At 43.1% G+C, this 18,490-nt stretch overlaps 1 protein-coding gene across 5 annotated transcripts in view; it reads right to left on the bottom strand.

Annotated features, from left to right (window-relative positions):
* The window catches only part of sulf2b (sulfatase 2b), a 106,161-nt gene that overhangs the window by 58,663 nt on the left and 29,008 nt on the right, over positions 1–18,490 (bottom strand). For 4 of the 5 annotated variants that reach the window (XM_039604172.1, XM_039604176.1, XM_039604175.1 and 1 more), the window contains exon 3: positions 4,007–4,064. The exons of the other annotated variant lie outside the window; for it this stretch is intronic. The gene's annotated coding sequence lies outside the window, so the exon portion shown is untranslated. The remainder of the gene's footprint in view (positions 1–4,006; positions 4,065–18,490) is intronic. 5 annotated transcript variants of the gene reach the window in all.

Raw genomic sequence — 18,490 nt, 5'->3', positions numbered from 1 at the left:
GAGCAGCTGCAGACACGATCTATCCATCCATCCTTTGTGAGCTCATTAAAGCAAATAGAAAAGCATGACAGGCCAGTACCAGGTCCCTCCATCGGATTCTGCCTGCTTACAGAAGCTGATCCCCGCCGGCATGTGAGAAAATAACGTTATAAATCCCTGCTGTAACACCACAGTGAGGGGGCCATACAGCCAAGCAGTCAGTGAAAAATACATCTAGAGCCACACCAGTGTTCCTGCGAGGCACACGTGTTTATTATATCCTCACAATATGAGGAGTGTTGGAGAAATATATCCGAATTAGAACCACAAGGCTTTCATTCGCCCCCGCCGCAGGGCTCGATCGTTTCCCGAAAACTCTTCAAAATACATCATTCAGTCACACTGCTGTACAAATGTGAATTACTACACCGCGGAAATAAGAGGCGCGATCCCAAACTTACCAGTTGACGTGCCACAAAAATCAAAACATGCTTTGTTTTGGTTTTTGCAAGTTTTAGCAGATCCCCTCCTTCAGGGTGGTGTCCTTGTGCATCTCTGGACAGCTGCTGCTCCACGCAACTCCCATTCTACCCCATCTTTACTCCTACTCCTCCAGTCTCAATACAAACTTTAGCACACAATAATTATATAAATGAAATAAGATAAAACGATTACTGTGTTGACTTCTTCGGTCTTGTCTTTTGCATCCAGTGTATTCTTTACTTCACAGCGATGTCAATCAGCTGTCCCTGAAAGGCCAAACTCACTAAAGTAGAGGAACCCCAAAGCAAGATTTGCCTCCCGAAATGATCCAAACAGTGTTTATTGAGACATATTAAAGTCTTTGTTAACAAGATTTACAATCTTGTTAACAAAGGCGACTGAATGTTGAGACGCTAATGATCTGCATGCTGCAGGGATGTGATGAATCCTTCGATACAGACTTCAAACAAACAAAAAAAAACAAAAACTGAAGTGATAATGTCAGGAAATGGACCCAAATATGTCATTTGTTCTGATTACTGACTCAGATGAAACCAGTCCAAACAGACGTCCTATGAATCCATTTCCATTTACTACCAGGTCCCTTTTCCCCCCTTTCACGTCACAAAGAGGCATATCATCTGAAATGAAAGCTTCAGAAGTGCTCTGTGTTTTTTACAAACTGGAGATGATGACTGGTCTGAAAGCTCCCCCCACCCACCCTCCACAGTTGGAGAAGCACACTGAGCTCATCACAAAAATACAAATTGCAAACGGATCCCAGTAAATGGTAGTCGTGTTTGTTGTTCTGTTGTTCAGCTCACAGTGAGCAGGATTCAGCAATCAGCACAATATTTGGTTTTCTCAGGATCACGTCAGGACTACAGACTAATGGAGAAAAGAATAAGCAAAGAACGAAAAGCATTTCAAACCTCTTTTTGCAGGGTTGTTAATCACAGTTCAGGTACATGACAGCAAAGGGCATGTCGCTGAGTCATCTCCTGTATATTTTAGTATGTCAGAAATATAATTTACATTCATCCAGTTTCAGATAGAAGGATTTTTAATTGTTGAAGCGAGTAAAGCCAATGGAGAGATACAAGAATTTGTTCAACTTAAAACATCTGAACTTGTATTTTGGACCAGTGACAGTCAATCAGTGCTTTCTTTGATCAAGTCCTAATTATGATGAGTTACAACAACTAAAGATGAACTGAAGTAATGAGAAATGTTCTTCAAGAGTAAAAAAGATGATTTAGAGTAAAACTGAAAGGCTCAAACAGTGCAGAGATTCACTAACTGCTGACATCTGCATGGCTTTTAATTAGAAACATGTTTTAATGTGAAAAGTTCAGCTTCTTCTAGAGAGTCAGGAGCCTGGGTACAGTGACACGAGGATTGCCCAAACTGTTTTAAAGGAGCTGTAAATGACTCTGGAGGGTCGCCCTGACCACGCTTCGACCTCCAGTGACGTTCTGCCTTTTTTATTCTGCTACAGGCTCTCTGATGTTTACTTTCTCCTCCAGTTTGAAGCCAACAGTGACATTGGAAAAGTTAAAATGTTCCTCATTCAGCTTTTTCTAGTTTTGACCTGATACCCGCGGCGTGGCTGTGAGTATCATCCAGTATGGAGTAGTGATACCAGTGTACCAATCAATAATCTCCATCCCTCACTGTAGGGTATGATTTGGGAATAGTTCTTTATGTCTAAGCAAGTGTGAGGCTCAGTTTAAACAGGTTTGCTAACTTAGTTAGGAGTATTACTCATTGCTTATAAATCATTTGGGTTGTAATGTCTGAGATGTTTCATGGATACACACCTGGTAGGTCCGATGGGCGTACCATCATTATTATTGTCATTGTAACTGCGTTACTTTTGTTGTAACCAATTATTTATTATTTTTGGTATTATTTCTGTCAGCCCTAATCAATGCTAACAGCTGACCTGATTCACTACCTCCCTGGACTTTTTTGGGGTGTAACAACAATAACAATATTTATATTTATATTTATAACAAGGTGCAATAAACATACACTTATTCTTATTTGTATTACTTAAGTTACTGTGTTGTGTTGTGTTGTACGTAGTGCCGATGTGGGACAGTTGTCCAGTTTCATTGTACTATTGTACTATGTATGACTGTGCAATGACAATAAAGTTATCTTATCTATCCTTTTTCCTACTTTTCGGGGGTTAAATGACTGTAGTGTCCAAAACGTGCTATTTGCATAAACTTCACTTGCTGTGTCAGCAACACGTTATGCTGTCATTCTACTGAATACATCGACTATCCGATCCAGCTTCAGTGGACTGATATCTGATCCAAATATCAGCCTGACGTCTTTAATGTTTAACTTTTTGAATAATCCACTTGTTTGTGTTGTGAACCTGTTTTTGAATTTCAGTTTTGCTTTAATTTTGAGATTTTTTTTTTTTTTTTTTAATCTTCCAACAACAGGTTTGCTTTCTGCTGTTTAACCTGCTTTACGTCCTTCACTTGAATCCTCTCTCCAGCTATGACATGACATCTTAGGCAGCGGGGCTCTCTTGTCCAAACCCGATGGAGTATTTCCAGTAGTGGGACCACGTTTGTCCTGCTGTGTGCTCCCTGCCAGCAAGAAAAACTCTGGCAAATGTCCAGACCTGCTTCTTCCAACGTTTTAAGAGGCTCATGTGAAAACAGAGTGCCAGCTTCGGGACACCTCTATACATGCTAATAAAGATTTGAGTTTTGTACTGAAATATGGATAATATAGCTTTGATAAAACAGCACAAACATTAAAAAAACAACTTTGGGAACAGAGGAAGGTAAAGAAGAAGAATGGGAGTGTTTCCAGCTTTGCAGGGACGGAGCCACTGAGGCGCCTCAGAAACAAGATCCACCGAGAGAGAGTAATGGCATGCTGCAGCCTACTGGGCCTCTGGCATCATTTGGCAGAGTGTGTGTGTGTGTGTGTGTGTGTGTGTGTGTGTGTCTCCCGCAGTCAGCCTTGTTGCCAGCAGCAGGCTGAACTAATCAGTTAGCGGGTTAGCTGCAGCGCGGCTTGACCTTTTGACCTCTGGCTGCTCTGACAGACACATTAAAACATGAAAACCAGCAGAGCACTGAAACATCCAGAGACTCGCACGTCTTCGCCACACAACAGCGCCTCACAACGCTGCCGACTGCGTAAAAGCTTTTTCAAAGAAAATGCACCCAAATGTAACCATGGTTACAGATGAGAAACACGCACGGCTCGGTTATTTGTTGGTTCTCGTGATGGATGCTGCGTCTGACCAGCTGTAGCAGCCTGGCCGCAGGAGGCACACAGTGACGAATTCATCACACACCAATAACTAATTGGTCCTGAGCGCGTCTGAGTGCACAGCGGTACATATGTCTTTGTGAGGACCAACCTTGGACGTGAGGACGTTTTCGGTCCTCACTCACTTTGGGACGGAGCTTCAAAGGACCGTTTGGGGGTTCAGGTTACAGTTACTCATTTAGTTTTGGTCCGGGGCTTGTGAAGGCGTACAATGTGTATGTGCATGTGCACGTGTTACCTTGTGCTGATGCTGTAGAGTGTGGCAAGTGTTTGACAGTGCTGGGCTCAGCAGGGACCTGAAACAAACAGACACACACATTAGATTAAACACACGCAAACAAACGAGGTGACGCAATCACGGGAAACATCACTGAGGTGTTTGAAAGTCCTGCCAGCGGTCCCCAGAGGCACCGGTGCTCATTCCAGCAGACAGTTATCAAGGAAGAGGACATTTTCTGAATGCCTGCGAGACATCTTGTGCATGCTGATTGTACGTAACGTCAAAAATGAACCATACGCATGCACAGACTTGATTTTTACAAGCAAGGGAAAAACAGATTACGAATAAAATGAAGAAATGAAGAAATCGTGAAGATTAAACCGAGATAAACACTAAAACCAGCTTTTCTAAATTAAAGTCTTAGTTTGGATATGTTGTAATGGTTTGTAGATTTCCCACAGCTGATAGTAACAGCAGGCTGCCGGTTTGGAGAAGCCAAATCAGGAAAACTGGTACAGAAGCTAAACAAAGTCCTGCTGTGAACAAGTCAGCAGCAGTATGGATTTTACACATCCATCCATCTTTTCAGTTCAGGGTCGTCTGTGTGTTTGCACTATGTTTACATATCTTTGTGGGGACCAGAAATTGGAATATTACTCTGCTTGTGTGGACAAAATGACCGTCCCCAAGAGTCTGAAGGCATTTTTGAGACTCAACATGGTGTTTTAGTATCAGGGCTACAATTAGGTTATGGTTAGGTTTAGGTTTAGGCTGAGGGTTAGGGTTAGGGGTTAGGGAAAGCATTATGTCAATTAGATGTCCCCACAGAGATATGAAAACAGGACTGTCTCTGTGTGTGTGTGTGTGTGTGTGTGTGTGTGTGTGTGTGTGTGTGTGTGTGTGTGTGTGTGTGTGTGTGTGTGTGTGTGTAACCCTATCCCAGCTGTTATTAGGCAAGAGGCAGTTAAACTTTGGGAGGATGTCAGGGTACCAGGAGAGATTCTATGCAGACATGGATTCAAACCCAGGACCTTCTTGCTGAGAGGAGACAGGTTTATCCCACCAACAAAGATAATCTGTTTAACTGTGCGCTATAACTGAGTATTTTTTAAATACAAGAAACCGAATATGAGGGTCGCTCTTCCACTCCTGCCTTGATCGGTTACTTTATTTTATTCAGTGAACTTGTTAGCAGCACCAAAGCTGAGTAAGGCCACGTCCACACGTCCGCGGGTATTTTTGACAACGCAGATTTTAAGCGTTTGGGCCTTTCGACCACACGTAAATGGCTTTTTGGATCACTGAAAACGGAGATTTTTGAAAACTTCTTTTTTGCGTTTACGTGTGGACGAGGTAAAAGGAGATTTAGTCACGCAACATCAAAGGTGTGAACCTTTTTTGACGCCACGCTGTGCGCCACGTTATTGTTTACATGAGATGAATTTCTACAATGTTGGATAGAGACAAAATACTGTTGCTGTTAATCTGACTATCTGCCAACGTCATTGTCGGTTTTGAATAAATAAATTTAAAAAAAATTAAATTTACGTATGCTGTATGCATTTTGTCGATTCCTAAGTTGTGAGTCTACACCAGCCAAAATACTGTCTTTGGTTATGAACATTTGAAATGATGAAGGCATTTGAAAAGTAAAGTACTAAGTAAAAACTTTTCATTAGTATTTAAGGTTTTGTGCGGCACAAAACCCTGTTTAGTCTTTCCCTCCCAGGATTCTAGACTTCTGATTGGCCAACGTTTCTACACAGTTAGGACTTGGCATGTTCTTGATCGTGTTTGACTTCGTTTTTTGGCGTTAACACGTGGACAGAGATGTTTTTCAAAACTGCACGCGTGGACGGGATTTTTCTTTTAAAAAACAAAACGGAAAATCTCTGTTTATAAAAACACCCGTGTAGTGTGGATGTAGCCTAAGAGGCAGAGATGCAGCTCCTCTCTTCCATTAGGCAGCCTCCAGACTCCATCCTGCCAAAGTCTGATGGCATTTAAAGAGCGTAACATTAGAACTGTCTGGGGAAGATGAGGGAGTGAAAATATTCTCAATCTGAAGTCCATGTCACTGCTGACCACATGCACAGCAGTACTTTGGTTAGCTTCTGTGCCGCTGTCTTATTCTTCGAGTATGCCAGGAGACTTCCAGAGCCTCAGAGTTTGAAAGAGAATTTGATGTTTGCTCTGTGGACAAGTTTGAAGTGCAGCAATGGAGCAATCTAAAAGTACTTCAGAGTTATTGTAGGGATGTTTTTGTTTGATTTGATTTTATTGTACTTCAGTGGTGACCTGTCCAGGGTGTACCCCACCTCTCGCCCTGCGGTAGGTGGGATAGACTCTTCTCTGACTCTGGATGGATGATAAAGGGATAAAAGAAATTAAAAATGCACACTAACAGTAACGTACAGCTGGCTCTGACTTTATATCTCCATGGCATCAGCTGTTTGGAGTGTGAGGCTGCAGCACATGAAAAATGAACTCTGCATGTGTTTTTGTATTTAAGTACCCGTCAGGTTTAATTAGTCGTTAACTGAAGGTGTCAAAACTCTGTTCTGGATCATTCTGGTCCTCTTTAAACCCAGGTTCAGTGTTTTCATTGTGCTTGTGCTGCACTTTGTTGTGAGGTGTGTTGTGTTGAGCTACAGTTCAGATTTTTATGCAGGCACTGACAGAGTCCTCATCATAATTCAACACTTAACAGGTTATTATCTCCACTTATTGACTCCAACTTGTGAGAAAATAACACAAAACTATTATCAACTTCATATTTCAGTGGCAGAAACAGACTTCCACAGTCAGGTCGTGCAGTCTGCAGAAAACGGGAAGCACTCATCTTTGGCAAATCATTTTTTCCAAACTATAAAACAATAGAGACATAAAACTGTGGGCTCCTGTTGCTGTCCACACATTTTATTACAATAAATCTGGCTGGGCCATCTCTCCTTTCAAGTACAGCGATGACTGATAACTCCATTAACTTTTCCCTTATTATAACAGCCAGATCTCACAGCGATACAATTGTAATCTCATTAAATAGAGAACAAAAATTATTATTTGGGTCATATTGCAGCAATAGTTCTGAATTTGACACATAATCAGTAGTTTCAAAGAAAATGTAACCTGCGTGACCTCAAATGAAACTTCACGAGCTTTCATGTTGATCACTTTGAGAGACGGGGCAGGTCTGGGATCCTTTCGTGTGGTTTCGTTTGTCTGCACAGACACATTTGATTGTTTGATACTGTTTCCCCCCTCAGATGCGTAAATCTCCGATGACAGGAAACGCTTGTCGTCTTCGTGTTCTCGCTTGTTTAAAACCTGTGAACTGTGATCAGCGTGCAGCCCGAGGCACCCGAATGTTTTCATGTCGCACAAACCAAAATAGACTCAGAGCTTCATTAGAGCTCAGCTGCAAAACAACCTGGCTGGGATCGACGGGGGGCACCGGGAGGGGGCTCGGTCCCTATGTAAATGCTTTGTGTTTTTCTGCGAAAGGCCACTTTTCTTTGTTGAAATTACATCCCCGGCAGAGTCATTATGAAGCAAATTAGCTCGGCGATGGGAAGTTTCATTTTTCTTTCAGGGCTCAAACGGAAAACCACAAACACATTTAGACTGAGCTCAAACCAACAGAGGGCTTTGGTGAAAATAAAAAGATTTTCAATCATGGGGAGAAATTCAAGCGCCCAAGCAGACCATGTGACTCTTTACAAAAATAAAAAGCAACACTAAGGTTAATTAACCCTCTTGACCCTGGAGGTCCCTCAGTCCTCTAAAACAAAACCACATTAATCACATCATATTTCATGACAAGCTGTCAGAACAGAGGCATGAAAACCATGATATATCCACAGGCTGTATATAAAAGATGGACACAACCACTGTGACATCACCCGCTGGTTTTGGTTTGTTCTTAGAGCACAAAATATGTGAGCAGTGCCGCTGCTGCCGGTCTGCACTGTATGAATGTGCACTATTGCACTATTTACCAGACCTAAAGCCGACTATGTCAAACTTTCTGAGGGCCAAAAAACAGTTTACATATATAGTAGAAGATTCCTCTACTTCCATTTGTTAAGGTGCATTATCAGGAGAAAAAGAAATGAGGAAAATATTAAAATTACTCTAAAGCTTTTAAATTAACATTCTGAGAAGTCGTATTCCTTTTCTCTTTATATAGTGTTGCATTAAGGTACAAAGACTAAGTAATTCACAGATAATGACCCAGTGCTTCGAAATAAAATGTTAGAAATAAAACATACTATAGCAATGTAATAGAATACAACATAAAACATCAAGTTAGTTAAAAGTTTGACTGTATAAAAACGTCTTCTTTTATAAGCCAGTGGAGTTTGTAGAGCGTAAAGACGGTGAAATAAAGATCCAGGAACGTGGAATCGCTGCCTGGAAAGCCAGTAACCTCTGACCTGATGACCTAAGAGCCCGGGACGAAGCGTAGGAGAAATGCTGGAGTGCAGCGTGCCCGTAAAATTACAACAAAAATTTAAAATGAATTCTAAAATGTGGCAACAAGTGACGAGACGCCAAAACTGGAGTGATGTGTGATCTTCTGTTGGTCCCACTTTAAAGTCTTGACACAACGATGAACCATGCAAAATGAAACCCAAATCTCTGAGGCTGATATGCTGCCTAATTTCTGAAGAAACAATAATCATAGTTTTTTTAAATCAATATTTAACTGAAGGAAGGTGTCAGTGAACTATTGCTTGATTTTTGTCAGGCGATTACTTAAAATAAACATTTTATTAAACTCAGAAGCTGAAACAACCGTGTAACTGAATGTCATTAGCAGAGAGATAATAAGAAATTGCTAACGTAACACAATTACATCTAAAAATGTGGCCAATGGGGCGAAGCCAAAAGAGAAGTGGACCCAAAATAGACCTCTGAGGTACTCCACGAGGCAGAACTGTTCTTTCAGACAGGACTCGATTCATACATATGGATATTATTGATCACAGTATCAGTATCGAGGCAGAGGTGAGATCCAGTACAAGCAAAACTGTGTACTCAACAGAATCAGTTATCACTTTCTTTTCAAACAGGTGTTTACAATCACCTGGGTATGAATTGTTGTGTCTCTTTGTCTTATCCCACCTCTTGCCCAATGACAGCTGAGACAGGCTCCACCACCATGACACTGATCTACAAGTGGTTAAAGAAAATGAACTGAGCCAAAACCAAAGAAGCCAGATTAAACCATCACTGAGACATTTAAGAACTTTTACTTCCAATTATAAATGAGACTCAGTTTTCAGTGCAAAAATATTAAACACAACAACAACAAGAAAGTCTGAAGGTTGGTCAATCGTCAGAGAGAGGATGACACCATGGTAACAACTACTGCTGCTCCCGAGGCTCTGTGTGTGTGTGTGTGTGTGCGTGTGTGCGTGTGTGTGTGTGCAATTACTTCAGTGAGGCACTCTGCCAGTGATGCCAGCCTTTGAGGAGAAACACACACAAAACACTGAGACACTGAAAGAATATCTTATACACACTCACAAGGCTAAAACACAGAATTACCGCTCTCTCTCTCTCACACACACACACACACACACGCACAGAGCTCCACAGGTAGAGTAATGGAACAGTAAATCAACATGGTGACAGGAAGTTGGCGAGGCTGACAGGAAACGGAGAGTCTCTCCCCGGGTGGCTCGTCTTCTCTGCTGCACATCAGTGCAGAGTGTGTGTGTGCGTGTGTGTGTGTGTGTGCGTGTATAGTCTATGAGAGACTCGACTACTGCAAAAAATGTTTATATTTTCTATCAAACTTTCTACGTTTGATCATTTCAGGAGTGAAAATCAATGTGAGCTGCGTTCCGTCTGCATGGTGTGACGGAGATTCGGGGAAACAGAGTCAAACAAAGCAGTGAACATGAATCCTTTCAAATGTTTCGTTTTCCGTCTGCTGAGAGGACCACCTGGAATGAATATTTTGCTAACTGCGTTATGGACAACCCAATCATCTGCACCCTCATCTGCAGGCTGTGGACAGCTTTCCTGTTACTGAGCTGGTGATGGTGACGTCATAACAGATGATATAAGCAGATAAAATTACTTTTTCCATGTTGTAACAGCTTTGGACGGCCCTGACTATTTGCTGGAGCCCGTTTTAACCTTGTCTTTCAATTAAAAGAAATAATCTCCAGAATAAAGCTCATCAAACATTAGTTAGCTTTGTTAGTTTTTTGTTCCATGACTGGGATTTTCTTACTAATGTGCATATTGACCACAAACTGTACATAAAAGATGGATGTAGCGCAGTATGATGTCACCCATCACTAAGTGCTATTGTGATTAACTTTAAGCTAAATCTTAATATCATAGCTAGCTGGCACACAGAGAGCCTTTGACCAACAACATCAACCCAGAGGAAATAAAACTCAGAGGGTTTACCAGGATTACCTGCAGCCGCCCTCGTCTCAGGATTTGTCTCCTGGTCTGCTGTCAGTGGCATGAAGCACGTGGTTGTTGGTTTATTCTCTCTAGCTCAAGGTCTTCTGAGGGACCTGATGCAAGTTCACTTTGACCTGGAGCTCTCCCACTGTGGAGTCTGTCCTGCAGTGACTGCTGGCTGGCCTTGGGAAACTGGTTTTATATTCCGGGGCCCACCCCCTACCAGTTAAACCCGTGTCCCCCATGACCCTCGCCTCATTTTTATTCATTTGTAACATTTTTTAACTTGCTAAATAACCATGATTACAGTATTACCTGAATAATGGTAACCGGTATGTGTGCAGCTGAACAGCATTACATCAAGGCTTTTTGAAACCACACATCCTTGAGGTCTTGAGGTGACTGATGTTGTGATTTGGTGCTTTATAAATAAAATAAACTGAACATTGTAGTAAATAAGATTTAAAAGTGTTCAATGATGTCACAGATCAAGGGTCGTTTTCCAACAAATATCTAGTTAATTGAGAGATGCCCCCTGCTGGCAACTGGAAACAACTGATGTTTTAGGCCCTTTTTAGACCAGACGGCCATGGCCATCTTTTATATACAGTTTATGCTATCAGCGGGTTCTAGGACTGTGTGCAGCATCAGCTGTGTTAACTTTGACTGCTGTTGATTTAATTTAAGCTATAATTTATAGAAACTAACTCTAAAGTTTATCTATTGGACTAAAATATAAAGTGTGTTATCACACAGCCGACATTGAAGGTAAAACGACTACCAACCGTCCACATAAGGGTCCACGGTCCTTCGCTGTATTAAGCAGCAGCTTATGTAAACACACTGATATGAACCTGGAGCTAATACGATCACATGTCCCAGATGGAGATCCCCAGTGTAGTAGGGGTTTAGGTCATGAAATTCAACGTTTTTAGGGGGAACTGGTCACACAGGGTTCAGGTTTCAGTTTGAGGCCGTTGCAGGACTCACTCGCTCTGCGTGTCATTTTCATTTAGCTCATTTTCTCCATTCATCACGAGGAGTAATAAAGCTGTGGGAGGAGTTTTTCAATCGTTCTGGGTCTTTGACTGAGTTTGTGAGTCTCTGTTGAAACCCATCCATCACCGCGTCCACTTTCTCCTCTTCCTTCTGTCTTTCTCTGTCCTTTTACTCTGGATTGAAATGCAGATCACCAAATCCCTGCCCGCACCGGGCGAATGCAGCAGCCGGCGAGCCGCATTTCCCAGGATATATTTGTTGTTCTTTAGCTGCTCTCCTCTCTGGTTTAGAGTTTCTGAAACAGTAGCAGAGGAGAGCCGCGGGGAAGATTTAGTTTGTCCTCCACAGAGCAGGGGACATTTGTCTTCTTTATTTATTTATCTTTTTTTTCCTGCGACGTACAAATAGCTGAAGGCTGTAGCAAGCAGCGGTCATCAGTTAGACTCAGCACTTCCCCCTTCTTTTCCTCCTCAATCTCCTCGCCTCCCTCAGCTCCTTCTCTTTCCTCTCACCCGTCCTCCACCTATACCTGGTAGCCTGCTGACCTCTCAGCACACAGGAGATCTGTGTGTGTGTGTGTGTGTCACTGTGAGTCCCTCGGGCTGTATCCTCCACCAGTGAAGCAGCTGTTTTCCTGCAAGCAGGAGGAGAAGCAGCTGCTGCCTCTCTCTCTCTCACATTCACCGAGTTTGCTCTGTTATTCATTTACTGACTCGACGTTCGCTCGGAGCCAGCGACTCTTCAGTCTGACCTCAGTCACATCAGCAGCCCGAACCTAATCCTGCTCTGTGTAATGGATGCTTCTGCTAAATTACACATAAATGCCTCTGCCACCATTGAAGCAGGATTAGAGGTAGAGCAGCCAAAGAGCATACTTATCTAAACGGTGTTGGTCTAAAAATGAGTCGAGAGAAAAGTAATTATTAACACCACGCTGTCACTTTTCCCCTCAAAAGTTTATCTTTGCTTTTAGGTAACTAATGCAGCTCTTTATTCATGACATTTATCTTTTTCATGCAGCTGCTCACCCGACATGAGGCATAAATTATCTTTAAAAAGAGGAAAGACACAATCATGAGAAAAATAAAATGCCTGCCTCAGGTATGCTTTTATCAACACCTGATTAGGTGTGGCCAATTAGCACCAGCTGAAAACATTGAGGAGATTAGGGGCTACAGAGGGGCATAACAAGCACTTTGATTCTTTTCATTTTCTCCATTCTGTTGTGGATTTGCTGCTGAGCTTGGATCACTGTCCTGCTGCATGACCCAAGCTTTAGATGTTGGACAGATGTCCTCATATTTAACTCTAGAATACTTTAGTATACAGAAGACTTTGACTCAGTAAGTGAAAGGTGCCCCAATTGTCACCCATCCACACCGTGCTGATAGTTAGTGTGAGGTGTTTGTGCTCCAGACTTGGTGTTGTGAATCATGGACGGACATCTCCACTTTGGTCTGGTCTGCTAGAAGGACGCTGTTCCAGAAGTCTTTGGGTTTATGTGATGCAACTCTGCAAACCAAGCTGTGCTGACATATTCAGGCTTTTGTCCTGGCAAACCTTCCACAGAAGCCATAAAGCCCTCAGTGCTTTTCCCTTATTAATAATCTTTCTCACTGTAGAATGATCGACTTCAAGTTGCTTGGGGTGGACTTCTAACACTTCCCAGAGTGCTGGGCAGCAACATTGTCTTTCTTCCAGAAATTCCCCTACCAGTGAGTGCTCGGTGATGACAGGGAAGAAGAACGTTCACCAGGGACAGCCATCTAGACAAATATCAGGAATTAGCATTTCAGCTAAAGTATCGCCCTCACCAACATGTCGCCATTTTCATCCTCTGGCAAACTTACAGTGATCAAATTTCCCACACACTAAGCAGTGAGAGGCGAGAGGAGACACGTTGCTGAGACGTTCCTGAAAAGGAAACGCTGACCGAAATTTCAATGTTCATGTTTAAGCTTGTTGGGGGAAACACGAATACGACAAGACACCTGGACAGGTGCATGTATTTTTACTCAGCTTTCGATGAGAGGTTAAACAAAACTTCCTTCCTTTCAGTCTGCAGATCTTTAAGTCCGTTGCCAGTGACAACCACTGGTGTCCTAAGACTTCACTAATGGACGGGCAATAATTAGACCTCTGAGGTGTCTTAACTCTAAACCCTCTAATCTTCTTGTCCTTTCCACGTTTCTCCCTCGTCTGTCACCCTCTTCATTCACAGCCTATCACAGTCTTCTATTGCAGCGGCACCTGCCTCTCTCTCCCGGTGATGTCATCTCTAATTAATTCATTACGAGCTGGAAAAAAAAGAGAGAAAAAAACCCCCCAAAAACAGATTGAACACAAAGCGACACAGGTCGATCAAAACGAGAGGACGGCGGCATCGCATACACTCCTCTTCCTCTACTATTTCCACCTCTCTCACTTTCTCTTCATCCCCCTCTCCATCCCTTCGGGCGGTTCATCCATCCTGCCCACTCAGAGACAGAAATAGAGTGATGGAGAGCAGGAGCGCTCTGCTGGGAGATGACCACCGGACACACACACTCACTTTACTGTATGCACACGTATATTAAGACAAAACATGTGATGTATGCTCCTGCAGACCCTGCTGCAGATTTCTTCCACCTGATTCACGGCTGACAGCAGGTCTGATGGGATTCGACTCCTTCTTTAATATTTACGTGCTCCTCGCAGCCTCTGGTTTACTGCAGCTTCTAGCCTTGATGAAGACAGGATTTATTTCCTGGCGGTTGTAGTGGCGTGCATTTGTTTGTGCCTAATTAACTGAGCATATATTATAGAACGTCAGTGAGTCATTTAACACACATGCCATCGGTTTCCCCGCATTGAGCCAGGGGGGCCTGCATAGCAGCAGACATGATGGTGGACCTCAGCTGTGGAGGGAATTTTTTAGCTTCAGTGGGTATGAATGAGTGTTTAAGTACCTCTAAAAAAACAGAAACGTGTGGTTGTCATGTTAAATAACAAAAATGTAACTAAATGTAACTGTTAGTGAGTTTTCAGAATTGTTTGGGGCATTTTGAGCCTTTTTGGCAAACCGCATGCAGGGAGAGAGCGGGGAGGAATGGCACACAGGAAGTGATCCGGGACCCTGCAGTGGCCTTCAGCATAAAGCTCACCCACTCAACGTGGTGAGTTAAAGCAGCAGGCTCTGGATACGATTTTAAATAAAGATTTAAAAGAGTTACAGGTGGCTCTGTGGTGCAGTGATAAGCAAGAAGGTTCCAGGTTTCTGGATCTTTCTGGACGGAGTGCATCTGTTCTCCCTGTGAAGGATTCCCACTTTTATTCCCACAGTCCAAAGACGTGGTCGGTGTGGGTGTGTGGTTTTCTGACTCTTAGCCCTTCTGTATGCTGCTGAATCATGGACCGCCTACAGCAGGGACTTTAGAACAATGGAGCGCCACCAAAGATCCCAAAGATCAACTCAATTGATGGAGACGGCAACATCAGGGATCTGAAGGAAACCATGATTCCCACCTCAGGAATGCAGCACCAACTCTGAGAGACAGGCCACAACATCCATGCAGAAGGAAGGACAGCATGTCCCCATTTCAAGGATAACATCAAGACTATTTGGAAGAAATCTGCATTACAGTGGAGAAGTGAAGAAAGCTGCGCTGAAGGGAAGTGGAAATTGTGTAGCAGACTTAAGCGCCTTGAGGCAACTGTTGTTGTGATTTGGTGCTATATAAATAAAACTGAACTGAACGGCAACAGCATCACAAAGACCAACACAACTCATCCAACAGCAATGATGGATGGATGGATGGATGGATGGATGGATGGATTTAAAGATTTTTTTGTTCCTTTTTCCATCACTTGCCTACAATTTAGCTGAAATGCAGTCCATGATTGGCCATCATGTAACACACACACACACACACACACACACACACTCTCCTATACTTGTGAGGACACAGTTCCAGTCACAACGCCCTGACAGTCTAAATCTCTCACAGATCAATATCTTGCTCTTCTCGGTATTTGACTCTTTATTACTCTGAAACTATTCAGACAATCTGCCGACTGATTTACACAAGAACATGTTAAATAAAGGTTAAACCACACAAAGATCGCACACTCAATCGGCTGCCCTGACATTTAAACAATTACAGACTGATTATTACATTTTATTTAATATGAATTTCTGTCACAAACTGTTTGAATGTCTCAGCCGGCCGGGAGCAGTTAATCTCACATGAGCCTGCTGCTCAGGTTTAAATGCTAAGGCTCTGAAGCTGAATTTATGGTGCCGTGTTTGTACATTTACAAAGCTTATTGGTGACACAAAGTAATGGAAATTCAACAAACGCAAAGGCTACAGAGATGCACCTGCATGCAGAAGTTTTCCCAGGAGCGTCATACAAACATTCATCTCACAGAGAGAAAGGTAACGGCTAATGACAACCACTTGGCAAACCTGCACAGGCTAGCTTACGTTAGTGAGTGGCTCCATGATAATCAGATGATTCAAGTCAGCATCATCAGAATAAAAAGTTACAGCTACGTTCCACACCGAGGTTCTCAAGCTGTGGCCCGGAGGCCAGCAGCAGGCCTCGGCAGCCCTTAAACACATTCACATATCCACAGACAGCCACGCCCACCTTTCTTATAGCTGTTTTAGTCACAACTCAGTTTCTTGGTCACACCTTGATCCAGCATGCAAACGACCTGCTGGTCTGATTTAATGAATGTTTAAAAATATAAATGTAAATAGGGACAAACATGACAATTACTAACATTAAACATCAAAACCAATGAGCAATCTGCATTGTAAGACACAGTGAGTATAACGCGCACGGTTATTTTCTCCTCTGATGTGCTGCTGTCTCACACCGCTCCATCCAATCCGAAGTTATTTCTGCTGTAGGCTACCAACCGCCCGAAAAAGTGACAGACTCAATAAATCAAAAACAAGAGAGAATTTAATTCTGTCTCCTTTCCAGAGAAAAACAATCAGCGTGAGGCACCGATCATTTGGTAACTCTGCTACTGTGCAGGGATGAAGGCTGCAGTGAGAACGGGCGCAATTAGACGTAGATTATCCATAGGACCGTCAGAGTCCTACATCCGAACAATAACCGTCCCACACACACACACACACACAGGGCAGTGATGTATCATGCTGACAACACTGTGAGTCTCCTCACTGCAGTGACCGCTGGGAGTGAACACTACAGCTGAGTTATGCTTGATAGATGAAGTGGCTACAACGCTGACAGATATGATCCCTGATGTTCCTCTGACCCGCTTCCACTGAAAGACTATTATTACTTAGACCACGGAGCGGCAACGGCAAAGATCCTCAGACGGATCTTTAAACCGATGATGTTCCAGTTACACAATCGGTGTCGTTACCTCAGATAGAGACGATCATTACACATTACATGTTTGTAGCTTATACGGTGCAAATACATTTTTGGAAGATGGAAATATTTTGTGTTGCTTATTTCACATGTAGACAGAGTGCAGATGCCAAACACCAGGGGGCGCTGCTGGGCGAGGTTAATCAATCAGATCCTCGATTGTTTGGATATCACTGCTGCTATTTAAAAAAAACAGAAAAAAAAAAAAGGAAAACATGACACGCTTTACAGGCCGCCCGAAAATCAATCAACAAGTCACTTAATCAATAAACCAGTAAATTAATCATTCTGTTGTTTGCAATGAAGAGTGAAAAAAATATGTCAAAGTGACACCTCCCGAGTTTTCTCTCTCCCTCTCTCTCTGTGTCCTCTCAGTGTGTGAAAACACACACACACACACACACACACACACACACACACACACACACACACACACACACACACACACACACACACACACACACACGTGCACACACTGGGAGGAATGTGGAGGAGTACAGGTCATCTGGAGCTGAACCAGAAATCAGCTGCAGGGAAACAAACGAGGCTGCAGAGTTCACACTGAAGCACAAACTCCTTCACTCCTCTGCAGCGTCTCCATGATCGACTCTGTGCTTTTTTTACACAGCAGATTTAACAGAAACATTAAACACTTACCTCTGCCTCCGAAATCACAGGATTCAAGTCATTTTATTGTCAGAGTTCTAACATCGTCCTTCTTGTATGCACAGCTGGTCTTGAAAACATCTGCAGCACTGATATTTCTGATATTTCTGCCCAAGCTTGTTTGCCAGTTGGCAGAATTTCATTGCACTAAATGTTGAAAGTTCAGCCACGCTCCACGAGAGAGACGTGATTTGTTCTTGATGCAGCTCCAACAGTGTATTTATGTAACTGCCGTTTCATTTCTCTTCATTTGTTTAAGCAGGCGTCTTATTTACAGGCTCGAACATCTGTTTGTTTTTGCACTACGTGAGCGATGCATGTGTCCTATCCACGTCCACACTCTCATGACAGGTGCAGTAAAAGAACACATTTCATGTAGAAACATGGACATCAGAGAGTTTTTGGGTATGTGCCGACCGCGCAGCTGTCAGCTTGTGAAATGATGACGTAATGGCCGCATTTTGACTTCCTGCGTCTCCTGTTCCTGTGCAGCACATCTTTAAAGTCAGAGTGATCATCACCATGTTGATGCACCAAATTCACCTTGGAGACAGGGCCTGCCTGAGAGCGGTCGTAGACCTGATCTCTGACTTCGAAGCAACCAAAGACAACAAAGTTCAAAGGTTCACTGCAGGCAGTTGCATTTATTTTGGGCGTGCTGTGGTCTTCAACCGCTGTTACCTGCACTGTGACTGTAACATGTGAATGTGGCGGTCTTTAGGTGGTGTCTTGGTCTGATTAACCATCTCAGCTGATTCCTGCCAGAGCGAAGGAAGAGCCACTCTTAACCACTCTGAGCTACTGAGATCCTTACCCTGACCCTGGGCGAGAGTTGTGACGACCCCTGGGCACTGGGTGTCTCTATTTTGGATTTTGTGTTGTGGTTTGTTCTGCAGGAGCTGATTGAAGTAACTGGATGTGTGAGCTACACCTGGACCAATAAAAGCTCCCTCTCACTTGTTCTCCGGTTCTCTTTTTGCTCACTGCCCTGATTTCAGATACCAGTAGACTAGAT

This window comes from Oreochromis aureus, linkage group 20 (assembly GCF_013358895.1).
Source record: "Oreochromis aureus strain Israel breed Guangdong linkage group 20, ZZ_aureus, whole genome shotgun sequence".
Classification (NCBI taxonomy): domain Eukaryota; kingdom Metazoa; phylum Chordata; class Actinopteri; order Cichliformes; family Cichlidae; genus Oreochromis; species Oreochromis aureus.
Note: the sequence above shows the minus strand (reverse complement) of the source record. Positions and strands in the feature narration are given on the sequence as shown.